The 23,437-nt window shown below is 39.0% G+C and overlaps 42 non-coding genes across 42 annotated transcripts; all 42 read left to right on the top strand.

The window, feature by feature from the left end:
- Positions 1 to 1,793: 1,793 nt before the first annotated feature.
- trnam-cau (transfer RNA methionine (anticodon CAU)) lies at positions 1,794 to 1,866 on the top strand. Its single transcript has one exon. It is a non-coding gene; the product is annotated as a tRNA-Met (tRNA).
- Positions 1,867 to 2,148: 282 nt separating this feature from the next.
- Positions 2,149 to 2,221, top strand: trnam-cau (transfer RNA methionine (anticodon CAU)). Its single transcript has one exon. It is a non-coding gene; the product is annotated as a tRNA-Met (tRNA).
- Positions 2,222 to 2,488: 267 nt separating this feature from the next.
- Positions 2,489 to 2,561, top strand: trnam-cau (transfer RNA methionine (anticodon CAU)). Its single transcript has one exon. It is a non-coding gene; the product is annotated as a tRNA-Met (tRNA).
- Positions 2,562 to 2,843: 282 nt separating this feature from the next.
- trnam-cau (transfer RNA methionine (anticodon CAU)) lies at positions 2,844 to 2,916 on the top strand. Its single transcript has one exon. It is a non-coding gene; the product is annotated as a tRNA-Met (tRNA).
- Positions 2,917 to 3,194: 278 nt separating this feature from the next.
- trnam-cau (transfer RNA methionine (anticodon CAU)) lies at positions 3,195 to 3,267 on the top strand. The gene has a single exon. It is a non-coding gene; the product is annotated as a tRNA-Met (tRNA).
- Positions 3,268 to 3,538: 271 nt separating this feature from the next.
- Positions 3,539 to 3,611, top strand: trnam-cau (transfer RNA methionine (anticodon CAU)). The gene has a single exon. It is a non-coding gene; the product is annotated as a tRNA-Met (tRNA).
- A 278-nt stretch (positions 3,612 to 3,889) lies between these two features.
- Positions 3,890 to 3,962, top strand: trnam-cau (transfer RNA methionine (anticodon CAU)). The gene has a single exon. It is a non-coding gene; the product is annotated as a tRNA-Met (tRNA).
- Positions 3,963 to 4,378: 416 nt separating this feature from the next.
- trnam-cau (transfer RNA methionine (anticodon CAU)) lies at positions 4,379 to 4,451 on the top strand. Its single transcript has one exon. It is a non-coding gene; the product is annotated as a tRNA-Met (tRNA).
- A 278-nt stretch (positions 4,452 to 4,729) lies between these two features.
- On the top strand, positions 4,730 to 4,802 carry trnam-cau (transfer RNA methionine (anticodon CAU)). The gene has a single exon. It is a non-coding gene; the product is annotated as a tRNA-Met (tRNA).
- A 450-nt stretch (positions 4,803 to 5,252) lies between these two features.
- On the top strand, positions 5,253 to 5,325 carry trnam-cau (transfer RNA methionine (anticodon CAU)). Its single transcript has one exon. It is a non-coding gene; the product is annotated as a tRNA-Met (tRNA).
- Positions 5,326 to 5,951: 626 nt separating this feature from the next.
- Positions 5,952 to 6,024, top strand: trnam-cau (transfer RNA methionine (anticodon CAU)). Its single transcript has one exon. It is a non-coding gene; the product is annotated as a tRNA-Met (tRNA).
- Positions 6,025 to 6,302: 278 nt separating this feature from the next.
- On the top strand, positions 6,303 to 6,375 carry trnam-cau (transfer RNA methionine (anticodon CAU)). Its single transcript has one exon. It is a non-coding gene; the product is annotated as a tRNA-Met (tRNA).
- A 274-nt stretch (positions 6,376 to 6,649) lies between these two features.
- On the top strand, positions 6,650 to 6,722 carry trnam-cau (transfer RNA methionine (anticodon CAU)). Its single transcript has one exon. It is a non-coding gene; the product is annotated as a tRNA-Met (tRNA).
- Positions 6,723 to 7,007: 285 nt separating this feature from the next.
- On the top strand, positions 7,008 to 7,080 carry trnam-cau (transfer RNA methionine (anticodon CAU)). The gene has a single exon. It is a non-coding gene; the product is annotated as a tRNA-Met (tRNA).
- A 282-nt stretch (positions 7,081 to 7,362) lies between these two features.
- On the top strand, positions 7,363 to 7,435 carry trnam-cau (transfer RNA methionine (anticodon CAU)). Its single transcript has one exon. It is a non-coding gene; the product is annotated as a tRNA-Met (tRNA).
- A 626-nt stretch (positions 7,436 to 8,061) lies between these two features.
- On the top strand, positions 8,062 to 8,134 carry trnam-cau (transfer RNA methionine (anticodon CAU)). The gene has a single exon. It is a non-coding gene; the product is annotated as a tRNA-Met (tRNA).
- A 612-nt stretch (positions 8,135 to 8,746) lies between these two features.
- On the top strand, positions 8,747 to 8,819 carry trnam-cau (transfer RNA methionine (anticodon CAU)). The gene has a single exon. It is a non-coding gene; the product is annotated as a tRNA-Met (tRNA).
- Positions 8,820 to 9,101: 282 nt separating this feature from the next.
- Positions 9,102 to 9,174, top strand: trnam-cau (transfer RNA methionine (anticodon CAU)). Its single transcript has one exon. It is a non-coding gene; the product is annotated as a tRNA-Met (tRNA).
- Positions 9,175 to 10,139: 965 nt separating this feature from the next.
- On the top strand, positions 10,140 to 10,212 carry trnam-cau (transfer RNA methionine (anticodon CAU)). The gene has a single exon. It is a non-coding gene; the product is annotated as a tRNA-Met (tRNA).
- Positions 10,213 to 10,824: 612 nt separating this feature from the next.
- Positions 10,825 to 10,897, top strand: trnam-cau (transfer RNA methionine (anticodon CAU)). The gene has a single exon. It is a non-coding gene; the product is annotated as a tRNA-Met (tRNA).
- A 282-nt stretch (positions 10,898 to 11,179) lies between these two features.
- Positions 11,180 to 11,252, top strand: trnam-cau (transfer RNA methionine (anticodon CAU)). Its single transcript has one exon. It is a non-coding gene; the product is annotated as a tRNA-Met (tRNA).
- Positions 11,253 to 11,863: 611 nt separating this feature from the next.
- On the top strand, positions 11,864 to 11,939 carry trnam-cau (transfer RNA methionine (anticodon CAU)). The gene has a single exon. It is a non-coding gene; the product is annotated as a tRNA-Met (tRNA).
- A 279-nt stretch (positions 11,940 to 12,218) lies between these two features.
- trnam-cau (transfer RNA methionine (anticodon CAU)) lies at positions 12,219 to 12,291 on the top strand. The gene has a single exon. It is a non-coding gene; the product is annotated as a tRNA-Met (tRNA).
- Positions 12,292 to 12,749: 458 nt separating this feature from the next.
- On the top strand, positions 12,750 to 12,822 carry trnam-cau (transfer RNA methionine (anticodon CAU)). The gene has a single exon. It is a non-coding gene; the product is annotated as a tRNA-Met (tRNA).
- Positions 12,823 to 13,453: 631 nt separating this feature from the next.
- On the top strand, positions 13,454 to 13,526 carry trnam-cau (transfer RNA methionine (anticodon CAU)). The gene has a single exon. It is a non-coding gene; the product is annotated as a tRNA-Met (tRNA).
- A 612-nt stretch (positions 13,527 to 14,138) lies between these two features.
- trnam-cau (transfer RNA methionine (anticodon CAU)) lies at positions 14,139 to 14,211 on the top strand. The gene has a single exon. It is a non-coding gene; the product is annotated as a tRNA-Met (tRNA).
- A 282-nt stretch (positions 14,212 to 14,493) lies between these two features.
- On the top strand, positions 14,494 to 14,566 carry trnam-cau (transfer RNA methionine (anticodon CAU)). The gene has a single exon. It is a non-coding gene; the product is annotated as a tRNA-Met (tRNA).
- Positions 14,567 to 15,531: 965 nt separating this feature from the next.
- trnam-cau (transfer RNA methionine (anticodon CAU)) lies at positions 15,532 to 15,604 on the top strand. The gene has a single exon. It is a non-coding gene; the product is annotated as a tRNA-Met (tRNA).
- A 612-nt stretch (positions 15,605 to 16,216) lies between these two features.
- trnam-cau (transfer RNA methionine (anticodon CAU)) lies at positions 16,217 to 16,289 on the top strand. Its single transcript has one exon. It is a non-coding gene; the product is annotated as a tRNA-Met (tRNA).
- A 282-nt stretch (positions 16,290 to 16,571) lies between these two features.
- Positions 16,572 to 16,644, top strand: trnam-cau (transfer RNA methionine (anticodon CAU)). Its single transcript has one exon. It is a non-coding gene; the product is annotated as a tRNA-Met (tRNA).
- A 617-nt stretch (positions 16,645 to 17,261) lies between these two features.
- trnam-cau (transfer RNA methionine (anticodon CAU)) lies at positions 17,262 to 17,334 on the top strand. Its single transcript has one exon. It is a non-coding gene; the product is annotated as a tRNA-Met (tRNA).
- Positions 17,335 to 17,601: 267 nt separating this feature from the next.
- On the top strand, positions 17,602 to 17,674 carry trnam-cau (transfer RNA methionine (anticodon CAU)). The gene has a single exon. It is a non-coding gene; the product is annotated as a tRNA-Met (tRNA).
- Positions 17,675 to 17,956: 282 nt separating this feature from the next.
- Positions 17,957 to 18,029, top strand: trnam-cau (transfer RNA methionine (anticodon CAU)). The gene has a single exon. It is a non-coding gene; the product is annotated as a tRNA-Met (tRNA).
- A 626-nt stretch (positions 18,030 to 18,655) lies between these two features.
- Positions 18,656 to 18,728, top strand: trnam-cau (transfer RNA methionine (anticodon CAU)). Its single transcript has one exon. It is a non-coding gene; the product is annotated as a tRNA-Met (tRNA).
- A 612-nt stretch (positions 18,729 to 19,340) lies between these two features.
- Positions 19,341 to 19,413, top strand: trnam-cau (transfer RNA methionine (anticodon CAU)). Its single transcript has one exon. It is a non-coding gene; the product is annotated as a tRNA-Met (tRNA).
- A 282-nt stretch (positions 19,414 to 19,695) lies between these two features.
- trnam-cau (transfer RNA methionine (anticodon CAU)) lies at positions 19,696 to 19,768 on the top strand. Its single transcript has one exon. It is a non-coding gene; the product is annotated as a tRNA-Met (tRNA).
- A 277-nt stretch (positions 19,769 to 20,045) lies between these two features.
- Positions 20,046 to 20,118, top strand: trnam-cau (transfer RNA methionine (anticodon CAU)). Its single transcript has one exon. It is a non-coding gene; the product is annotated as a tRNA-Met (tRNA).
- A 285-nt stretch (positions 20,119 to 20,403) lies between these two features.
- On the top strand, positions 20,404 to 20,476 carry trnam-cau (transfer RNA methionine (anticodon CAU)). Its single transcript has one exon. It is a non-coding gene; the product is annotated as a tRNA-Met (tRNA).
- A 282-nt stretch (positions 20,477 to 20,758) lies between these two features.
- On the top strand, positions 20,759 to 20,831 carry trnam-cau (transfer RNA methionine (anticodon CAU)). Its single transcript has one exon. It is a non-coding gene; the product is annotated as a tRNA-Met (tRNA).
- A 626-nt stretch (positions 20,832 to 21,457) lies between these two features.
- On the top strand, positions 21,458 to 21,530 carry trnam-cau (transfer RNA methionine (anticodon CAU)). Its single transcript has one exon. It is a non-coding gene; the product is annotated as a tRNA-Met (tRNA).
- Positions 21,531 to 22,142: 612 nt separating this feature from the next.
- Positions 22,143 to 22,215, top strand: trnam-cau (transfer RNA methionine (anticodon CAU)). The gene has a single exon. It is a non-coding gene; the product is annotated as a tRNA-Met (tRNA).
- Positions 22,216 to 22,497: 282 nt separating this feature from the next.
- Positions 22,498 to 22,570, top strand: trnam-cau (transfer RNA methionine (anticodon CAU)). Its single transcript has one exon. It is a non-coding gene; the product is annotated as a tRNA-Met (tRNA).
- Positions 22,571 to 23,437: the final 867 nt, after the last annotated feature.

Consider the following 23,437-nt stretch of genomic DNA (forward strand, 5'->3'; position numbering starts at 1 on the left):
CCTCCAACACCACCTAACCCCCCTCCAACACCACCTAAACACCCCCCCCCCCCAACCCCACCTAAACACCCCCCCCCCCCCCTCCAACACCACCTAACCCCCCCCCTCCAACACCACCTAAACCCCCCCCCAACACCACCACCTAAACCCCCCCCAACACCACCTAAACAACCCCCCCTTCCAACACCACCTAAACCCCCCCCTCCAACACCACCTAAACCCCCCCCTCCAACACCACCTAAACACCCCCCCCTCCAACACCACCTAAACACCCCCCTCCAACACCACCTAAACACCCCCCTCCAACACCACCTAAACACCCCCCCCTCCAACACCACCTAAACACCCCCCCCTCCAACACCACCTAAACACCCCCCTCCAACACCACCTAAACACCCCCCTCCAACACCACCTAAACACCCCCCTCCAACACCACCTAAACACCCCCCCCTCCAACACCACCTAAACACCCCCCTCCAACACCACCTAAACACCCCCCTCCAACACCACCTAAACACCCCCCCCTCCAACACCACCTAAACACCCCCCCCTCCAACACCACCTAAACACCCCCCTCCAACACCACCTAAACACCCCCCTCCAACACCACCTAAACCCACTCCTCCAACACCACCTAAACCCCCCCCTCCAACACCACCTAAACACCCCCCCCTCCAACACCACCTAAACACCCCCCCCCCCCCCCCCGGTCCCCTGTTATGTTGGTGTCGTCTAGCAGATCTGATAGAATCTAGTCCTTCATTTACCCCCCCCCCCCCAACACCACCTAAAAACCCCCCTCCAACACCACCTAAACCCCCCCCCCAACACCACCTAAAAACCCCCCTCCAACACCACCTAACCCCCCTCCAACACCACCTAAACACCCCCCCCCCCCCCCCCAACACCACCTAAACACCCCCCCCCTCCAACACCACCTAACCCCCCCCTCCAACACCACCTAAACCCCCCCCAACACCACCACCTAAACCCCCCCCAACACCACCTAAACAACCCCCCCTTCCAACACCACCTAAACCCCCCCTCCAACACCACCTAAACCCCCCCTCCAACACCACCTAAACACCCCCCTCCAACACCACCTAAACACCCCCCTCCAACACCACCTAAACACCCCCCTCCAACACCACCTAAACACCCCCCCCTCCAACACCACCTAAACACCCCCCCCTCCAACACCACCTAAACACCCCCCCTCCAACACCACCTAAACACCCCCCTCCAACACCACCTAAACCCCCCCCTCCAACACCACCTAAACACCCCCCCCTCCAACACCACCTAAACACCCCCCCCCCCCCCCCCCCCCCCCTGTTATGTTGGTGTCGTCTAGCAGATCTGATAGAATCTAGTCCTTCATTTACCCCCCCCCCCATCACCTTCACAAACTGTCATGTAATGGTCATTGGTGTGTTAATGCAGTGTACTTTTGTGTGCCATGGAAAAATAATTTATTAAAGATTGACATTAGACATGTTTCAACTTGGTGCTAACATGTGTCCTGCCCTTGGTTTGAAAGGCCATGTTTCATGAATGAATTCTCTGTCGTTTTCGACTTTCACACAATACATACTTTTGTCAAGGTGGATACCACATCTTAAGGTCCATATCGATATGTATTACTTTAGAATTAAATCAATCTTTTTGTCTCAGGGGTTGTAGAATTTCAGACCATACATATATTTTGGAACGGTGGTTCCAACATCAGTGTCAAAATTTGATGTTCGGTATCAATATTTTTTTTCTTCTTTTTGGACATTTTTACAAGAAGGGCCTCGTTAGCGCAGTAGGTAGCGCGTCAGTCTCATAATCTGAAGGTCGTGAGTTCGATCCTCACACGGGGCAGCAAAGCTTTTAAAAAGAGTGTTGGCTGAAGATGAAGTGAAAATTAATTCACTGTCTTTCTGGACTTTCACACAATACATACTTTTGTCAAGGTGGATACCTCATCTTAAGGTCCATATCGATATGTATTACTTTAGAATGAAATCAATCTTTTTGTCTCAGGGGTTGTAGAATTTCAGACCATACATATATTTTGGAACGGTGGTTCCAACATCAGTGTCAAAATTTGATGTTCGGTATCAATATTTTTTTTTGTTCTTCTTGGACATTTTTACATGAAGGGCATCGTTAGCGCAGTAGGTAGCGCGTCAGTCTCATAATCTGAAGGTCGTGAGTTCGATCCTCACACGGGGCAGCAAAGCTTTTAAAAAGACAGTGTTGGATGAAGTGAAAATTAATTCTCTGTCGTTCTGGACTTTCACACAATACATACTTTTGTCAAGGTGGATACCACATCTTAAGGTCCATATCGATATGTATTACTTTAGAATGAAATCAATCTTTTTGTCTCAGGGGTTGTAGAATTTCAGACCATACATATATTTTGGCACGGTGGTTTCAAAAATTTGATGTTCGGTATCAATATTTTTTTTTCTTCTTTTTGGACATTTTTGCAAGAAGGGCCTCGTTAGCGCAGTAGGTAGCGCGTCAGTCTCATAATCTGAAGGTCGTGAGTTCGATCCTCACACGGGGCAGCAAAGCTTTTAAAAAGAGTGTTGGCTGAAGATGAAGTGAAAATTAATTCACTGTCTTTCTGGACTTTCACACAATACATACTTTTGTCAAGGTGGATACCTCATCTTAAGGTCCATATCGATATGTATTACTTTAGAATGAAATCAATCTTTTTGTCTCAGGGGTTGTAGAATTTCAGACCATACATATATTTTGGAACGGTGGTTCCAACATCAGTGTCAAAATTTGATGTTCGGTATCAATATTTTTTTTTGTTCTTCTTGGACATTTTTACATGAAGGGCCTCGTTAGCGCAGTAGGTAGCGCGTTAGTCTCATAATCTGAAGGTCGTGAGTTCGATCCTCACACGGGGCAGCAAAGCTTTTAAAAAGACAGTGTTGGATGAAGTGAAAATTAATTCTCTGTCGTTCTGGACTTTCACACAATACATACTTTTGTCAAGGTGGATACCACATCTTAAGGTCCATATCGATATGTATTACTTTAGAATGAAATCAATCTTTTTGTCTCAGGGGTTGTAGAATTTCAGACCATACATATATTTTGGAAAGGTGGTTTCAACATCAGTGTCAAAATTTGATGTTCGGTATCAATATTTTTTTTTCTTCTTTTTGGACATTTTTGCAAGAAGGGCCTCGTTAGCGCAGTAGGTAGCGTGTCAGTCTCATAATCTGAAGGTCGTGAGTTCGATCCTCACACGGGGCAGCAAAGCTTTTAAAAAGAGTGTTGGCTGAAGATGAAGTGAAAATTAATTCACTGTCGTTCTGGACTTTCACACAATACATACTTTTGTCAAGGTGGATACCACATCTTAAGGTCCATATCGATATGTATTACTTTAGAATGAAATCTATCTTTTTGTCTCAGGGGTTGTAGAATTTCAGACCATACATATATTTTGGCACGGTGGTTTCAAAAATTTGATGTTCGGTATCAATATTTTTTTTTCTTCTTTTTGGACATTTTTACAAGAAGGGCCTCGTTAGCGCAGTAGGTAGCGCGTCAGTCTCATAATCTGAAGGTCGTGAGTTCGATCCTCACACGGGGCAGCAAAGCTTTTAAAAAGACAGTGTTGGATGAAGTGAAAATTAATTCTCTGTCGTTCTGGACTTTCACACAATACATACTTTTGTCAAGGTGGATACCACATCTTAAGGTCCATATCGATATGTATTACTTTAGAATGAAATCAATCTTTTTGTCTCAGGGGTTGTAGAATTTCAGACCATACATATATTTTGGAACGGTGGTTTCAACATCAGTGTCAAAATTTGATGTTCGGTATCAATATTTTTTTTTCTTCTTTTTGGACATTTTTGCAAGAAGGGCCTCGTTAGCGCAGTAGGTAGCGCGTCAGTCTCATAATCTGAAGGTCGTGAGTTCGATCCTCACACGGGGCAGCAAAGCTTTTAAAAAGAGTGTTGGCTGAAGATGAAGTGAAAATTAATTCACATTTTTGCAAGAAGGGCCTCGTTAGCGCAGTAGGTAGCGCGTCAGTCTCATAATCTGAAGGTCGTCAAAATTTGTCACACGGGGCAGCAAAGCTTTTAAAAAGAGTGTTGGCTGAAGATGAAGTGAAAATTAATTCACTTTCTGGACTTTCACACAATACATACTTTTGTCAAGGTGGATACCTCATCTTAAGGTCCATATCGATATGTATTACTTTAGAATGAAATCAATCTTTTTGTCTCAGGGGTTGTAGAATTTCAGACCATACATATATTTTGGAACGGTGGTTCCAACATCAGTGTCAAAATTTGATGTTCGGTATCAATATTTTTTTTTGTTCTTCTTGGACATTTTTACGTGAAGGGCCTCGTTAGCGCAGTAGGTAGCGTGTCAGTCTCATAATCTGAAGGTCGTGAGTTCGATCCTCACACGGGGCAGCAAAGCTTTTAAAAAAAACGTGTTGGCTGAAGTGAAAATTAATTTTCTGTCGTTCTGGACTTTCACACAATACATACTTTTGTCAAGGTGGATACCACATCTTAAGGTCCATATCGATATGTATTACTTTACAATGAAATCAATCTTTTTGTCTCAGGGGTTGTAGAATTTCAGACCATACATATATTTTGGCACGGTGGTTTCAACATCAGTGTCAAAATTTGATGTTCGGAATCAATAATTTTTTTTCTTCTTTTTGGACATTTTTGCAAGAAGGTCCTCGTTAGCGCAGTAGGTAGCGCGTCAGTCTCATAATCTGAAGGTCGTGAGTTCGATCCTCACACGGGGCAGCAAACGTTTTTAAAGGAGTGTTGGCTGAAGATGAAGTGAAAATTAATTCACTGTCGTTCTGGACTTTCACACAATACATACTTTTGTCAAGGTGGATACCACATCTTAAGGTCCATATCGATATGTATTACTTTAGAATGAAATCTATCTTTTTGTCTCAGGGGTTGTAGAATTTCAGACCATACCTATATTTTGGCACGGTGGTTTCAACATCAGTGTCAAAATTTGATGAAGTGAAAATTAATTGTATCAATACATACTTTTGTCAAGGTGGATACCACATCTTAAGGTCCATATCGATATGTATTTTTGGAAATCATCTTTTTGTCTCAGGGGTTGTAGAAAGACCATACCTATATTTTGGCACGGTGGTTTCAACATCAGTGTCAAAATTTGATGTTCGGTATCAATATTTTTTTTTCTTATTTTTGGACATTTTTTAAAGAAGGGCCTCGTTAGCCCAGTAGGTAGCGCGTCAGTCTCATAATCTGAAGGTCGTGAGTTCGATCCTCACACGGGGCAGCAAAGCTTTTAAAAAAACGTGTTGGCTGAAGTGAAAATTAATTTTCTGTCGTTCTGGACTTTCACACAATACGTACTTTTGTCAAGGTGGATGCCACATCTTAAGGTCCATATCGATATGTATTACTTTAGAATGAAATCTATCTTTTTGTCTCAGGGGTTGTAGAATTTCAGACCATACATATATTTTGGAACGGTGGTTTCAACATCAGTGTCAAAATTTGATGTTCGGTATCAATATTTTTTTTTCTTCTTTTTGGACATTTTTACATGAAGGGCCTCGTTAGTAGGTAGCGCATCAGTCTCATAATCTGAAGGTCGTGAGTTCGATCCTCACACGGGGCATTAAAGCATTTAAAAAGAGTGTTGGCTGAAGATGAAGTGAAAATTAGTTCACTGTCGTTTTGGACTTTCACACAATACATACTTTTGTCAAGGTGGATACCACATCTTAAGGTCCATATCGATATGTATTACTTTAGAATGAAATCTATCTTTTGTCTCAGGGGTTGTAGAATTTCAGACCATACATATAATTTGGAACGGTGGTTTCAACATCAGTGTCAAAATTTGATGTTCGGTATCAATATTTTTTTTAGTTTTTTTTGGACATTTTTACATGAAGGGCCTCGTTAGCGCAGTAGGTAGCGTGTCAGTCTCATAATCTGAAGGTCGTGAGTTCGATCCTCACACGGGGCAGCAAAGCTTTTAAAAAGACAGTGTTGGCTGAAGTGAAAATTAATTCGCTGTCGTTTTGGACTTTCACACAATACATACTTTTGTCAAGGTGGATACCACATCTTAAGGTCCATATCGATATGTATTACTTTAGAATGAAATCAATCTTTTTGTCTCAGGGGTTGTAGAATTTCAGACCATACATATATTTTGGAACGGTGGTTCCAACATCAGTGTCAAAATTTGATGTTCGGTATCAATATTTTTTTTTCTTCTTTTTGGATATTTTTGCAAGAAGGGCCTCGTTAGCGCAGTAGGTAGCGCGTCAGTCTCATAACCTGAAGGTCGTTAGTTCGATCCTCACACGGGGCAGCAAAGCTTTTAAAAAAAACGTGTTGGCTGAAGTGAAAATTAATTTTCTGTCGTTCTGGACTTTCACACAATACTTTTGTCAAGGTGGATACCACATCTTAAGGTCCATATCGATATGTATTACTTTACAATGAAATCAATCTTTTTGTCTCAGGGGTTGTAGAATTTCAGACCATACATATATTTTGGCACGGTGGTTTCAACATCAGTGTCAAAATTTGATGTTCGGTATCAATATTTTTTTTTCTTCTTTTTGGACATTTATGCAAGAAGGGCCTCGTTAGCGCAGTAGGTAGCGCGTTAGTCTCATAATCTGAAGGTCGTGAGTTCGATCCTCACACGTGGCAGCAAAAGCATTTAAAAAGACAGTGTTGGCTGAAGATGAAGTGAAAATTCATTCACTGTCGTTCTGGACTTTCACACAATACATACTTTTGTCAAGGTGGATACCACATCTTAAGGTCCATATCGATATGTATTACTTTAGAATGAAATCAATCTTTTTGTCTCAGGGGTTGTAGAATTTCAGACCATACATATATTTTGGCACGGTGGTTTCAACATCAGTGTCAAAATTTGATGTTCGGAATCAATCATTTTTTTTCTTCTTTTTGGACATTTTTGCAAGAAGGTCCTCGTTAGCGCAGTAGGTAGCGCGTCAGTCTCATAATCTGAAGGTCGTGAGTTTGATCCTCACACGGGGCAGCAAACGTTTTTAAAGGAGTGTTGGCTGAAGATGAAGTGAAAATTAATTCACTGTCGTTCTGGACTTTCACACAATACATACTTTTGTCAAGGTGGATACCACATCTTAAGGTCCATATCGATATGTATTACTTTAGAATGAAATCAATCTTTTTGTCTCAGGGGTTGTAGAATTTCAGACCATACCTATATTTTGGCACGGTGGTTTCAACATCAGTGTCAAAATTTGATGTTCGGTATCAATATTTTTTTTTCTTATTTTTTGACTTTTTTGAAAGAAGGGCCTCGTTAGCGCAGTAGGTAGCGCGTCAGTCTCATAATCTGAAGGTCGTGAGTTCGATCCTCACACGGGGCAGCAAAGCTTTTAAAAAAACGTGTTGGCTGAAGTGAAAATTAATTTTCTGTCGTTCTGGACTTTCACACAATACGTACTTTTGTCAAGGTGGATGCCACATCTTAAGGTCCATATCGATATGTATTACTTTAGAATGAAATCTATCTTTTTGTCTCAGGGGTTGTAGAATTTCAGACCATACATATATTTTGGAACGGTGGTTTCAACATCAGTGTCAAAATTTGATGTTCGGTATCAATATTTTTTTTTCTTCTTTTTGGACATTTTTACATGAAGGGCCTCGTTAGTAGGTAGCGCATCAGTCTCATAATCTGAAGGTCGTGAGTTCGATCCTCACACGGGGCATTAAAGCATTTAAAAAGAGTGTTGGCTGAAGATGAAGTGAAAATTAGTTCACTGTCGTTTTGGACTTTCACACAATACATACTTTTGTCAAGGTGGATACCACATCTTAAGGTCCATATCGATATGTATTACTTTAGAATGAAATCTATCTTTTGTCTCAGGGGTTGTAGAATTTCAGACCATACATATATTTTGGCACGGTGGTTTCAACATCAGTGTCAAAATTTGATGTTCGGTATCAATATTTTTTTTTCTTATTTTTGGACACTTTTGAAAGAAGGGCCTCGTTAGCGCAGTAGGTAGCGCATCAGTCTCATAATCTGAAGGTTGTGAGTTCGATCCTCACACGGGGCAGCAAAGCTTTTAAAAAAACAGTGTTGGCTGAAGTGAAAATTAATTTTCTGTCGTTCTGGACTTTCACACAATACGTACTTTTGTCAAGGTGGATGCCACATCTTAAGGTCCATATCGATATGTATTACTTTAGAATGAAATCAATCTTTTTGTCTCAGGGGTTGTAGAATTTCAGACCATACATATATTTTGGAACGGTGGTTTCAACATCAGTGTCAAAATTTGATGTTCGGTATCAATATTTTTTTTTCTTCTTTTTCGACAGTTTTACATGAAGGGCCTCGTTAGTAGGTAGCGCATCAGTCTCATAATCTGAAGGTCGTGAGTTCGATCCTCACACGGGGCAGCAAAGCTTTTAAAAAGAGTGTTGGCTGAAGGTGAAAATGAATTCACTGTCGTTCTGGACTTTCACACAATACATACTTTTGTCAAGGTGGATACCACATCTTAAGGTCCATATCGATATGTATTACTTTAGAATGAAATCAATCTTTTTGTCTCAGGGGTTGTAGAATTTCAGACCATACATATATTTTGGCAAGGTGGTTTCAAAAATTTGATGTTCGGTATCAATATTTTTTTTTCTTCTTTTTGGACATTTTTACAAGAAGTGCCTCGTTAGCCCAGTAGGTAGCGCGTCAGGCTCATAATCTGAAGGTCGTGAGTTCGATCCTCACACGGGGCAGCAAAGCTTTTAAAAAGAGTGTTGGCTGAAGATGAAGTGAAAATTAGTTCACTGTCGTTTTGGACTTTCACACAATACATACTTTTGTCAAAGTGGATACCACATCTTAAGATCCATATCGATATGTATTACTTTAGAATGAAATCAATCTTTTTGTCTCAGGGGTTGTAGAATTTCAGACCATACATATATTTTGGCACGGTGGTTTCAACATCAGTGTCAAAATTTGATGTTCGGTATCAATATTTTTTTTTCTTATTTTTGGACACTTTTGGAAGAAGGGCCTCGTTAGCACAGTAGGTAGCGCGTCAGTCTCATAATCTGAAGGTCGTGAGTTCGATCCTCACACGGGGCAGCAAAGCTTTTAAAAAGAGTGTTGGCTGAAGGTGAAAATGAATTCACTGTCGTTCTGGATTTTCACACAATACATACTTTTGTCAAGGTGGATACCACATCTTAAGGTCCATATCGATATGTATTACTTTAGAATGAAATCAATCTTTTTGTCTCAGGGGTTGTAGAATTTCAGACCATACATATATTTTGGCAAGGTGGTTTCAAAAATTTGATGTTCGGTATCAATATTTTTTTTTCTTCTTTTTGGAGATTTTTGCATGAAGGTCCTCGTTAGCGCAGTAGGTAGCGCGTCGGTCTCATTATCTGAAGGTCGTGAGTTCGATCCTCAAACGGGGCAGCAAAGCTTTTAAAAAAACAGTGTTGGCTGAAGTGAAAATTAATTTTCTGTCGTTCTGGACTTTCACACAATACGTACTTTTGTTAAGGTGGATGCCACATCTTAAGGTCCATATCGATATGTATTACTTTAGAATGAAATCTATCTTTTTGTCTCAGGGGTTGTAGAATTTCAGACCATACATATATTTTGGAACGGTGGTTTCAACATCAGTGTCAAAATTTGATGTTCGGTATCAATATTTTTTTTCTTCTTTTTGGACATTTTTACATGAAGGGCCTCGTTAGTAGGTAGCGCATCAGTCTCATAATCTGAAGGTCGTGAGTTCGATCCTCACACGGGGCATTAAAGCATTTAAAAAGAGTGTTGGCTGAAGATGAAGTGAAAATTAGTTCACTGTCGTTTTGGACTTTCACACAATACATACTTTTGTCAAGGTGGATACCACATCTTAAGGTCCATATCGATATGTATTACTTTAGAATGAAATCTATCTTTTGTCTCAGGGGTTGTAGAATTTCAGACCATACATATATTTTGGCACGGTGGTTTCAACATCAGTGTCAAAATTTGATGTTCGGTATCAATATTTTTTTTTCTTATTTTTGGACACTTTTGAAAGAAGGGCCTCGTTAGCGCAGTAGGTAGCGCATCAGTCTCATAATCTGAAGGTTGTGAGTTCGATCCTCACACGGGGCAGCAAAGCTTTTAAAAAAACAGTGTTGGCTGAAGTGAAAATTAATTTTCTGTCGTTCTGGACTTTCACACAATACGTACTTTTGTCAAGGTGGATGCCACATCTTAAGGTCCATATCGATATGTATTACTTTAGAATGAAATCAATCTTTTTGTCTCAGGGGTTGTAGAATTTCAGACCATACATATATTTTGGAACGGTGGTTTCAACATCAGTGTCAAAATTTGATGTTCGGTATCAATATTTTTTTTTCTTCTTTTTCGACAGTTTTACATGAAGGGCCTCGTTAGTAGGTAGCGCATCAGTCTCATAATCTGAAGGTCGTGAGTTCGATCCTCACACGGGGCAGCAAAGCTTTTAAAAAGAGTGTTGGCTGAAGGTGAAAATGAATTCACTGTCGTTCTGGACTTTCACACAATACATACTTTTGTCAAGGTGGATACCACATCTTAAGGTCCATATCGATATGTATTACTTTAGAATGAAATCAATCTTTTTGTCTCAGGGGTTGTAGAATTTCAGACCATACATATATTTTGGCAAGGTGGTTTCAAAAATTTGATGTTCGGTATCAATATTTTTTTTTCTTCTTTTTGGACATTTTTACAAGAAGGGCCTCGTTAGCCCAGTAGGTAGCGCGTCAGGCTCATAATCTGAAGGTCGTGAGTTCGATCCTCACACGGGGCAGCAAAGCTTTTAAAAAGAGTGTTGGCTGAAGATGAAGTGAAAATTAGTTCACTGTCGTTTTGGACTTTCACACAATACATACTTTTGTCAAAGTGGATACCACATCTTAAGATCCATATCGATATGTATTACTTTAGAATGAAATCAATCTTTTTGTCTCAGGGGTTGTAGAATTTCAGACCATACATATATTTTGGCACGGTGGTTTCAACATCAGTGTCAAAATTTGATGTTCGGTATCAATATTTTTTTTTCTTATTTTTGGACACTTTTGAAAGAAGGGCCTCGTTAGCGCAGTAGGTAGCGCGTCAGTCTCATAATCTGAAGGTCGTGAGTTCGATCCTCACACGGGGCAGCAAAGCTTTTAAAAAGAGTGTTGGCTGAAGGTGAAAATGAATTCACTGTCGTTCTGGACTTTCACACAATACATACTTTTGTCAAGGTGGATACCACATCTTAAGGTCCATATCGATATGTATTACTTTAGAATGAAATCAATCTTTTTGTCTCAGGGGTTGTAGAATTTCAGACCATACATATATTTTGGAACGGTGGTTTCAACATCAGTGTCAAAATTTGATGTTCGGTATCAATATTTTTTTTTCTTCTTTTTGGACATTTTTACATGAAGGGCCTCGTTAGTAGGTAGCGCATCAGTCTCATAATCTGAAGGTCGTGAGTTCGATCCTCACACGGGGCAGCAAAGCTTTTAAAAAGAGTGTTGGCTGAAGGTGAAAATGAATTCACTGTCGTTCTGGACTTTCACACAATACATACTTTTGTCAAGGTGGATACCACATCTTAAGGTCCATATCGATATGTATTACTTTAGAATGAAATCAATCTTTTTGTCTCAGGGGTTGTAGAATTTCAGACCATACATATATTTTGGCAAGGTGGTTTCAAAAATTTGATGTTCGGTATCAATATTTTTTTTTCTTCTTTTTGGACATTTTTACAAGAAGGGCCTCGTTAGCCCAGTAGGTAGCGCGTCAGGCTCATAATCTGAAGGTCGTGAGTTCGATCCTCACACGGGGAAGCAAAGCTTTTAAAAAGAGTGTTGGCTGAAGATGAAGTGAAAATTAGTTCACTGTCGTTTTGGACTTTCACACAATACATACTTTTGTCAAAGTGGATACCACATCTTAAGATCCATATCGATATGTATTACTTTAGAATGAAATCAATCTTTTTGTCTCAGGGGTTGTAGAATTTCAGACCATACATATATTTTGGCACGGTGGTTTCAACATCAGTGTCAAAATTTGATGTTCGGTATCAATATTTTTTTTTCTTATTTTTGGACACTTTTGAAAGAAGGGCCTCGTTAGCGCAGTAGGTAGCGCGTCAGTCTCATAATCTGAAGGTCGTGAGTTCGATCCTCACACGGGGCAGCAAAGCTTTTAAAAAGAGTGTTGGCTGAAGGTGAAAATGAATTCACTGTCGTTCTGGACTTTCACACAATACATACTTTTGTCAAGGTGGATACCACATCTTAAGGTCCATATCGATATGTATTACTTTAGAATGAAATCAATATTTTTGTCTCAGGGGTTGTAGAATTTCAGACCATACATATATTTTGGAACGGTGGTTTCAACATCAGTGTCAAAATTTGATGTTCGGTATCAATATTTTTTTTTCTTCTTTTTGGACATTTTTACATGAAGGGCCTCGTTAGTAGGTAGCGCATCAGTCTCATAATCTGAAGGTCGTGAGTTCGATCCTCACACGGGGCAGCAAACCTTTTAAAAAGAGTGTTGGCTGAAGATGAAGTGAAAATGAATTCTCTGTCGTTCTGGACTTTCACACAATACATACTTTTGTCAAGGTGGATATCTTAAGGTCCAGGGCCTCGTTAGCGCAGTAGGTAGCGTGTCAGTCTCATAATCTGAAGGTCGTGAGTTCGATCCTCACACGGGGCATTAAAGCTTTTAAAAAGAGTGTTGGCTGAAGATGATGTGAAAATTAATTTTCTGTCGTTCTGGACTTTCACACAATACGTACTTTTGTCAAGGTGGATGCCACATCTTAAGGTCCATATCGATATGTATTACTTTAGAATGAAATCTATCTTTTTGTCTCAGGGGTTGTAGAATTTCAGACCATACATATATTTTGGAACGGTGGTTTCAACATCAGTGTCAAAATTTGATGTTCGGTATCAATATTTTTTTTTCTTCTTTTTGGACATTTTTACATGAAGGGCCTCGTTAGTAGGTAGCGCATCAGTCTCATAATCTGAAGGTCGTGAGTTCGATCCTCACACGGGGCATTAAAGCATTTAAAAAGAGTGTTGGCTGAAGATGAAGTGAAAATTAGTTCACTGTCGTTTTGGACTTTCACACAATACATACTTTTGTCAAGGTGGATACCACATCTTAAGGTCCATATCGATATGTATTACTTTAGAATGAAATCTATCTTTTGTCTCAGGGGTTGTAGAATTTCAGACCATACATATATTTTGGCACGGTGGTTTCAACATCAGTGTCAAAATTTGATGTTCGGTATCAATATTTTTTTTTCTTATTTTTGGACACTTTTGAAAGAAGGGCCTCGTTAGCGCAGTAGGTAGCGCATCAGTCTCATAATCTGAAGGTTGTGAGTTCGATCCTCACACGGGGCAGCAAAGCTTTTAAAAAAACAGTGTTGGCTGAAGTGAAAATTAATTTTCTGTCGTTCTGGACTTTCACACAATACGTACTTTTGTCAAGGTGGATGCCACATCTTAAGGTCCATATCGATATGTATTACTTTAGAATGAAATCAATCTTTTTGTCTCAGGGGTTGTAGAATTTCAGACCATACATATATTTTGGAACGGTGGTTTCAACATCAGTGTCAAAATTTGATGTTCGGTATCAATATTTTTTTTTCTTCTTTTTCGACAGTTTTACATGAAGGGCCTCGTTAGTAGGTAGCGCATCAGTCTCATAATCTGAAGGTCGTGAGTTCGATCCTCACACGGGGCAGCAAAGCTTTTAAAAAGAGTGTTGGCTGAAGGTGAAAATGAATTCACTGTCGTTCTGGACTTTCACACAATACATACTTTTGTCAAGGTGGATACCACATCTTAAGGTCCATATCGATATGTATTACTTTAGAATGAAATCAATCTTTTTGTCTCAGGGGTTGTAGAATTTCAGACCATACATATATTTTGGCAAGGTGGTTTCAAAAATTTGATGTTCGGTATCAATATTTTTTTTTCTTCTTTTTGGACATTTTTACAAGAAGTGCCTCGTTAGCCCAGTAGGTAGCGCGTCAGGCTCATAATCTGAAGGTTGTGAGTTCGATCCTCACACGGGGCAGCAAAGCTTTTAAAAAGAGTGTTGGCTGAAGATGAAGTGAAAATTAGTTCACTGTCGTTTTGGACTTTCACACAATACATACTTTTGTCAAAGTGGATACCACATCTTAAGATCCATATCGATATGTATTACTTTAGAATGAAATCAATCTTTTTGTCTCAGGGGTTGTAGAATTTCAGACCATACATATATTTTGGCACGGTGGTTTCAACATCAGTGTCAAAATTTGATGTTCGGTATCAATATTTTTTTTTCTTATTTTTGGACACTTTTGGAAGAAGGGCCTCGTTAGCACAGTAGGTAGCGCGTCAGTCTCATAATCTGAAGGTCGTGAGTTCGATCCTCACACGGGGCAGCAAAGCTTTTAAAAAGAGTGTTGGCTGAAGGTGAAAATGAATTCACTGTCGTTCTGGATTTTCACACAATACATACTTTTGTCAAGGTGGATACCACATCTTAAGGTCCATATCGATATGTATTACTTTAGAATGAAATCAATCTTTTTGTCTCAGGGGTTGTAGAATTTCAGACCATACATATATTTTGGCAAGGTGGTTTCAAAAATTTGATGTTCGGTATCAATATTTTTTTTTCTTCTTTTTGGAGATTTTTGCATGAAGGTCCTCGTTAGCGCAGTAGGTAGCGCGTCGGTCTCATTATCTGAAGGTCGTGAGTTCGATCCTCAAACGGGGCAGCAAAGCTTTTAAAAAAACAGTGTTGGCTGAAGTGAAAATTAATTTTCTGTCGTTCTGGACTTTCACACAATACGTACTTTTGTTAAGGTGGATGCCACATCTTAAGGTCCATATCGATATGTATTACTTTAGAATGAAATCTATCTTTTTGTCTCAGGGGTTGTAGAATTTCAGACCATACATATATTTTGGAACGGTGGTTTCAACATCAGTGTCAAAATTTGATGTTCGGTATCAATATTTTTTTTCTTCTTTTTGGACATTTTTACATGAAGGGCCTCGTTAGTAGGTAGCGCATCAGTCTCATAATCTGAAGGTCGTGAGTTCGATCCTCACACGGGGCATTAAAGCATTTAAAAAGAGTGTTGGCTGAAGATGAAGTGAAAATTAGTTCACTGTCGTTTTGGACTTTCACACAATACATACTTTTGTCAAGGTGGATACCACATCTTAAGGTCCATATCGATATGTATTACTTTAGAATGAAATCTATCTTTTGTCTCAGGGGTTGTAGAATTTCAGACCATACATATATTTTGGCACGGTGGTTTCAACATCAGTGTCAAAATTTGATGTTCGGTATCAATATTTTTTTTTCTTATTTTTGGACACTTTTGAAAGAAGGGCCTCGTTAGCGCAGTAGGTAGCGCATCAGTCTCATAATCTGAAGGTTGTGAGTTCGATCCTCACACGGGGCAGCAAAGCTTTTAAAAAAACAGTGTTGGCTGAAGTGAAAATTAATTTTCTGTCGTTCTGGACTTTCACACAATACGTACTTTTGTCAAGGTGGATGCCACATCTTAAGGTCCATATCGATATGTATTACTTTAGAATGAAATCAATCTTTTTGTCTCAGGGGTTGTAGAATTTCAGACCATACATATATTTTGGAACGGTGGTTTCAACATCAGTGTCAAAATTTGATGTTCGGTATCAATATTTTTTTTTCTTCTTTTTCGACAGTTTTACATGAAGGGCCTCGTTAGTAGGTAGCGCATCAGTCTCATAATCTGAAGGTCGTGAGTTCGATCCTCACACGGGGCAGCAAAGCTTTTAAAAAGAGTGTTGGCTGAAGGTGAAAATGAATTCACTGTCGTTCTGGACTTTCACACAATACATACTTTTGTCAAGGTGGATACCACATCTTAAGGTCCATATCGATATGTATTACTTTAGAATGAAATCAATCTTTTTGTCTCAGGGGTTGTAGAATTTCAGACCATACATATATTTTGGCAAGGTGGTTTCAAAAATTTGATGTTCGGTATCAATATTTTTTTTTCTTCTTTTTGGACATTTTTACAAGAAGGGCCTCGTTAGCCCAGTAGGTAGCGCGTCAGGCTCATAATCTGAAGGTCGTGAGTTCGATCCTCACACGGGGCAGCAAAGCTTTTAAAAAGAGTGTTGGCTGAAGATGAAGTGAAAATTAGTTCACTGTCGTTTTGGACTTTCACACAATACATACTTTTGTCAAAGTGGATACCACATCTTAAGATCCATATCGATATGTATTACTTTAGAATGAAATCAATCTTTTTGTCTCAGGGGTTGTAGAATTTCAGACCATACATATATTTTGGCACGGTGGTTTCAACATCAGTGTCAAAATTTGATGTTCGGTATCAATATTTTTTTTTCTTATTTTTGGACACTTTTGAAAGAAGGGCCTCGTTAGCGCAGTAGGTAGCGCGTCAGTCTCATAATCTGAAGGTCGTGAGTTCGATCCTCACACGGGGCAGCAAAGCTTTTAAAAAGAGTGTTGGCTGAAGGTGAAAATGAATTCACTGTCGTTCTGGACTTTCACACAATACATACTTTTGTCAAGGTGGATACCACATCTTAAGGTCCATATCGATATGTATTACTTTAGAATGAAATCAATCTTTTTGTCTCAGGGGTTGTAGAATTTCAGACCATACATATATTTTGGCACGGTGGTTTCAAAAATTTGATGTTCGGTATCAATATTTTTTTTTCTTCTTTTTGGAGATTTTTGCATGAAGGTCCTCGTTAGCGCAGTAGGTAGCGCGTCGGTCTCATTATCTGAAGGTCGTGAGTTCGATCCTCAAACGGGGCAGCAAAGCTTTTAAAAAAACAGTGTTGGCTGAAGTGAAAATTAATTTTCTGTCGTTCTGGACTTTCACACAATACGTACTTTTGTCAAGGTGGATGCCACATCTTAAGGTCCATATCGATATGTATTACTTTAGAATGAAATCAATCTTTTTGTCTCAGGGGTTGTAGAATTTCAGACCATACATATATTTTGGCACGGTGGTTTCAACATCAGTGTCAAAATTTGATGTTCGGTATCAATATTTTTTTTTCTTATTTTTGGACACTTTTGAAAGAAGGGCCTCGTTAGCGCAGTAGGTAGCGCGTCAGTCTCATAATCTGAAGGTCGTGAGTTCGATCCTCACACGGGGCAGCAAAGCTTTTAAAAAGACAGTGTTGGATGAAGTGAAAATTAATTCTCTGTCGTTCTGGACTTTCACACAATACATACTTTTGTCAAGGTGGATACCACATCTTAAGGTCCATATCGATATGTATTACTTTAGAATGAAATCAATCTTTTTGTCTCAGGGGTTGTAGAATTTCAGACCATACATATATTTTGGCACGGTGGTTTCAAAAATTTGATGTTCGGTATCAATATTTTTTTTTCTTCTTTTTGGACATTTTTACAAGAAGGGCCTCGTTAGCGCAGTAGGTAGCGCGTCAGTCTCATAATCTGAAGGTCGTGAGTTCGATCCTCACACGGGGCAGCAAAGCTTTTAAAAAGAGTGTTGGCTGAAGATGAAGTGAAAATTAATTCACTGTCTTTCTGGACTTTCACACAATACATACTTTTGTCAAGGTGGATACCTCATCTTAAGGTCCATATCGATATGTATTACTTTAGAATGAAATCAATCTTTTTGTCTCAGGGGTTGTAGAATTTCAGACCATACATATATTTTGGCACGGTGGTTTCAACATCAGTGTCAAAATTTGATGTTCGGTATCAATATTTTTTTTTCTTATTTTTGGACACTTTTGAAAGAAGGGCCTCGTTAGCGCAGTAGGTAGCGCGTCAGTCTCATAATCTGAAGGTCGTGAGTTCGATCCTCACACGGGGCAGCAAAGCTTTTAAAAAAACGTGTTGGCTGAAGTGAAAATTAATTTTCTGTCGTTCTGGACTTTCACACAATACGTACTTTTGTCAAGGTGGATGCCACATCTTAAGGTCCATATCGATATGTATTACTTTAGAATGAAATCTATCTTTTTGTCTCAGGGGTTGTAGAATTTCAGACCATACATATATTTTGGAACGGTGGTTTCAACATCAGTGTCAAAATTTGATGTTCGGTATCAATATTTTTTTTTCTTCTTTTTGGACATTTTTACATGAAGGGCCTCGTTAGTAGGTAGCGCATCAGTCTCATAATCTGAAGGTCGTGAGTTCGATCCTCACACGGGGCATTAAAGCATTTAAAAAGAGTGTTGGCTGAAGATGAAGTGAAAATTAGTTCACTGTCGTTTTGGACTTTCACACAATACATACTTTTGTCAAGGTGGATACCACATCTTAAGGTCCATATCGATATGTATTACTTTAGAATGAAATCTATCTTTTGTCTTAGGGGTTGTAGAATTTCAGACCATACATATATTTTGGCACGGTGGTTTCAACATCAGTGTCAAAATTTGATGTTCGGTATCAATATTTTTTTTTCTTATTTTTGGACACTTTTGAAAGAAGGGCCTCGTTAGCGCAGTAGGTAGCGCATCAATCTCATAATCTGAAGTTTGTGAGTTTGATCCTCACACGGGGCAGCAAAGCTTTTAAAAAAACAGTGTTGGCTGAAGTGAAAATTAATTTTCTGTCGTTCTGGACTTTCACACAATACGTACTTTTGTCAAGGTGGATGCCACATCTTAAGGTCCATATCGATATGTATTACTTTAGAATGAAATCAATCTTTTTGTCTCAGGGGTTGTAGAATTTCAGACCATACATATATTTTGGAACGGTGGTTTCAACATCAGTGTCAAAATTTGATGTTCGGTATCAATATTTTTTTTTCTTCTTTTTCGACAGTTTTACATGAAGGGCCTCGTTAGTAGGTAGCGCATCAGTCTCATAATCTGAAGGTCGTGAGTTCGATCCTCACACGGGGCAGCAAAGCTTTTAAAAAGAGTGTTGGCTGAAGGTGAAAATGAATTCACTGTCGTTCTGGACTTTCACACAATACATACTTTTGTCAAGGTGGATACCACATCTTAAGGTCCATATCGATATGTATTACTTTAGAATGAAATCAATCTTTTTGTCTCAGGGGTTGTAGAATTTCAGACCATACATATATTTTGGCACGGTGGTTTCAAAAATTTGATGTTCGGTATCAATATTTTTTTTTCTTCTTTTTGGACATTTTTACAAGAAGGGCCTCGTTAGCCCAGTAGGTAGCGCGTCAGGCTCATAATCTGAAGGTCGTGAGTTCGATCCTCACACGGGGCAGCAAAGCTTTTAAAAAGAGTGTTGGCTGAAGATGAAGTGAAAATTAGTTCACTGTCGTTTTGGACTTTCACACAATACATACTTTTGTCAAAGTGGATACCACATCTTAAGATCCATATCGATATGTATTACTTTAGAATGAAATCAATCTTTTTGTCTCAGGGGTTGTAGAATTTCAGACCATACATATATTTTGGCACGGTGGTTTCAACATCAGTGTCAAAATTTGATGTTCGGTATCAATATTTTTTTTTCTTATTTTTGGACACTTTTGAAAGAAGGGCCTCGTTAGCGCAGTAGGTAGCGCGTCAGTCTCATAATCTGAAGGTTGTGAGTTCGATCCTCACACGGGGCAGCAAAGCTTTTAAAAAGAGTGTTGGCTGAAGGTGAAAATGAATTCACTGTCGTTCTGGACTTTCACACAATACATACTTTTGTCAAGGTGGATACCACATCTTAAGGTCCATATCGATATGTATTACTTTACAATGAAATCAATCTTTTTGTCTCAGGGGTTGTAGAATTTCAGACCATACATATATTTTGGCACGGTGGTTTCAACATCAGTGTCAAAATTTGATGTTCGGTATCAATATTTTTTTTTCTTCTTTTTGGACATTTATGCAAGAAGGGCCTCGTTAGCGCAGTAGGTAGCGCGTCAGTCTCATAATCTGAAGGTCGTGAGTTCGATCCTCACACGGGGCAGCAAAAGCATTTAAAAAGACAGTGTTGGCTGAAGATGAAGTGAAAATTCATTCACTGTCGTTCTGGACTTTCACACAATACATACTTTTGTCAAGGTGGATACCACATCTTAAGGTCCATATCGATATGTATTACTTTAGAATGAAATCAATCTTTTTGTCTCAGGGGTTGTAGAATTTCAGACCATACATATATTTTGGCACGGTGGTTTCAACATCAGTGTCAAAATTTGATGTTCGGAATCAATAATTTTTTTTCTTCTTTTTGGACATTTTTGCAAGAAGGTCCTCGTTAGCGCAGTAGGTAGCGCGTCAGTCTCATAATCTGAAGGTCGTGAGTTCGATCCTCACACGGGGCAGCAAACGTTTTTAAAGGAGTGTTGGCTGAACATGAAGTGAAAATTAATTCACTGTCGTTCTGGACTTTCACACAATACATACTTTTGTCAAGGTGGATACCACATCTTAAGGTCCATATCGATATGTATTACTTTAGAATGAAATCTATCTTTTTGTCTCAGGGGTTGTAGAATTTCAGACCATACCTATATTTTGGCACGGTGGTTTCAACATCAGTGTCAAAATTTGATGTTCGGTATCAATATTTTTTTTTCTTATTTTTGGACATTTTTGAAAGAAGGGCCTCGTTAGCGCAGTAGGTAGCGCGTCAGTCTCATAATCTGAAGGTCGTGAGTTCGATCCTCACACGGGGCAGCAAAGCTTTTAAAAAAACGTGTTGGCTGAAGTGAAAATTAATTTTCTGTCGTTCTGGACTTTCACACAATACGTACTTTTGTCAAGGTGGATGCCACATCTTAAGGTCCATATCGATATGTATTACTTTAGAATGAAATCTATCTTTTTGTCTCAGGGGTTGTAGAATTTCAGACCATACATATATTTTGGAACGGTGGTTTCAACATCAGTGTCAAAATTTGATGTTCGGTATCAATATTTTTTTTTCTTCTTTTTGGACATTTTTACATGAAGGGCCTCGTTAGTAGGTAGCGCATCAGTCTCATAATCTGAAGGTCGTGAGTTCGATCCTCACACGGGGCATTAAAGCATTTAAAAAGAGTGTTGGCTGAAGATGAAGTGAAAATTAGTTCACTGTCGTTTTGGACTTTCACACAATACATACTTTTGTCAAGGTGGATACCACATCTTAAGGTCCATATCGATATGTATTACTTTAGAATGAAATCTATCTTTTGTCTCAGGGGTTGTAGAATTTCAGACCATACATATATTTTGGCACGGTGGTTTCAACATCAGTGTCAAAATTTGATGTTCGGTATCAATATTTTTTTTTCTTATTTTTGGACACTTTTGAAAGAAGGGCCTCGTTAGCGCAGTAGGTAGCGCATCAGTCTCATAATCTGAAGGTTGTGAGTTTGATCCTCACACGGGGCAGCAAAGCTTTTAAAAAAACAGTGTTGGCTGAAGTGAAAATTAATTTTCTGTCGTTCTGGACTTTCACACAATACGTACTTTTGTCAAGGTGGATGCCACATCTTAAGGTCCATATCGATATGTATTACTTTAGAATGAAATCAATCTTTTTGTCTCAGGGGTTGTAGAATTTCAGACCATACATATATTTTGGAACGGTGGTTTCAACATCAGTGTCAAAATTTGATGTTCGGTATCAATATTTTTTTTTCTTCTTTTTCGACAGTTTTACATGAAGGGCCTCGTTAGTAGGTAGCGCATCAGTCTCATAATCTGAAGGTCGTGAGTTCGATCCTCACACGGGGCAGCAAAGCTTTTAAAAAGAGTGTTGGCTGAAGGTGAAAATGAATTCACTGTCGTTCTGGACTTTCACACAATACATACTTTTGTCAAGGTGGATACCACATCTTAAGGTCCATATCGATATGTATTACTTTAGAATGAAATCAATCTTTTTGTCTCAGGGGTTGTAGAATTTCAGACCATACATATATTTTGGCACGGTGGTTTCAAAAATTTGATGTTCGGTATCAATATTTTTTTTTCTTCTTTTTGGACATTTTTACAAGAAGGGCCTCGTTAGCCCAGTAGGTAGCGCGTCAGGCTCATAATCTGAAGGTCGTGAGTTCGATCCTCACACGGGGCAGCAAAGCTTTTAAAAAGAGTGTTGGCTGAAGATGAAGTGAAAATTAGTTCACTGTCGTTTTGGACTTTCACACAATACATACTTTTGTCAAAGTGGATACCACATCTTAAGATCCATATCGATATGTATTACTTTAGAATGAAATCAATCTTTTTGTCTCAGGGGTTGTAGAATTTCAGACCATACATATATTTTGGCACGGTGGTTTCAACATCAGTGTCAAAATTTGATGTTCGGTATCAATATTTTTTTTTCTTATTTTTGGACACTTTTGAAAGAAGGGCCTCGTTAGCGCAGTAGGTAGCGCGTCAGTCTCATAATCTGAAGGTCGTGAGTTCGATCCTCAAACGGGGCAGCAAAGCTTTTAAAAAAACAGTGTTGGCTGAAGTGAAAATTAATTTTCTGTCGTTCTGGACTTTCACACAATACGTACTTTTGTCAAGGTGGATGCCACATCTTAAGGTCCATATCGATATGTATTACTTTAGAATGAAATCAATCTTTTTGTCTCAGGGGTTGTAGAATTTCAGACCATACATATATTTTGGCACGGTGGTTTCAAAAATTTGATGTTCGGTATCAATATTTTTTTTTCTTCTTTTTGGAGATTTTTGCATGAAGGTCCTCGTTAGCGCAGTAGGTAGCGCGTCGGTCTCATTATCTGAAGGTCGTGAGTTCGATCCTCAAACGGGGCAGCAAAGCTTTTAAAAAAACAGTGTTGGCTGAAGTGAAAATTAATTTTCTGTCGTTCTGGACTTTCACACAATACGTACTTTTGTCAAGGTGGATGCCACATCTTAAGGTCCATATCGATATGTATTACTTTAGAATGAAATCAATCTTTTTGTCTCAGGGGTTGTAGAATTTCAGACCATACATATATTTTGGAACGGTGGTTTCAACATCAGTGTCAAAATTTGATGTTCGGTATCAATATTTTTTTTTCTTCTTTTTGGACATTTTTACATGAAGGGCCTCGTTAGTAGGTAGCGCATCAGTCTCATAATCTGAAGGTCGTGAGTTCGATCCTCACACGGGGCAGCAAACCTTTTAAAAAGAGTGTTGGCTGAAGATGAAGTGAAAATGAATTCTCTGTCGTTCTGGACTTTCACACAATACATACTTTTGTCAAGGTGGATACCACATCTTAAGGTCCATATCGATATGTATTACTTTAGAATGAAATCTATCTTTTTGTCTCAGGGGTTGTAGAATTTCAGAC

Source organism: Oncorhynchus clarkii, chromosome 17, assembly GCF_045791955.1.
Source record: "Oncorhynchus clarkii lewisi isolate Uvic-CL-2024 chromosome 17, UVic_Ocla_1.0, whole genome shotgun sequence".
NCBI lineage: Eukaryota > Metazoa > Chordata > Actinopteri > Salmoniformes > Salmonidae > Oncorhynchus > Oncorhynchus clarkii.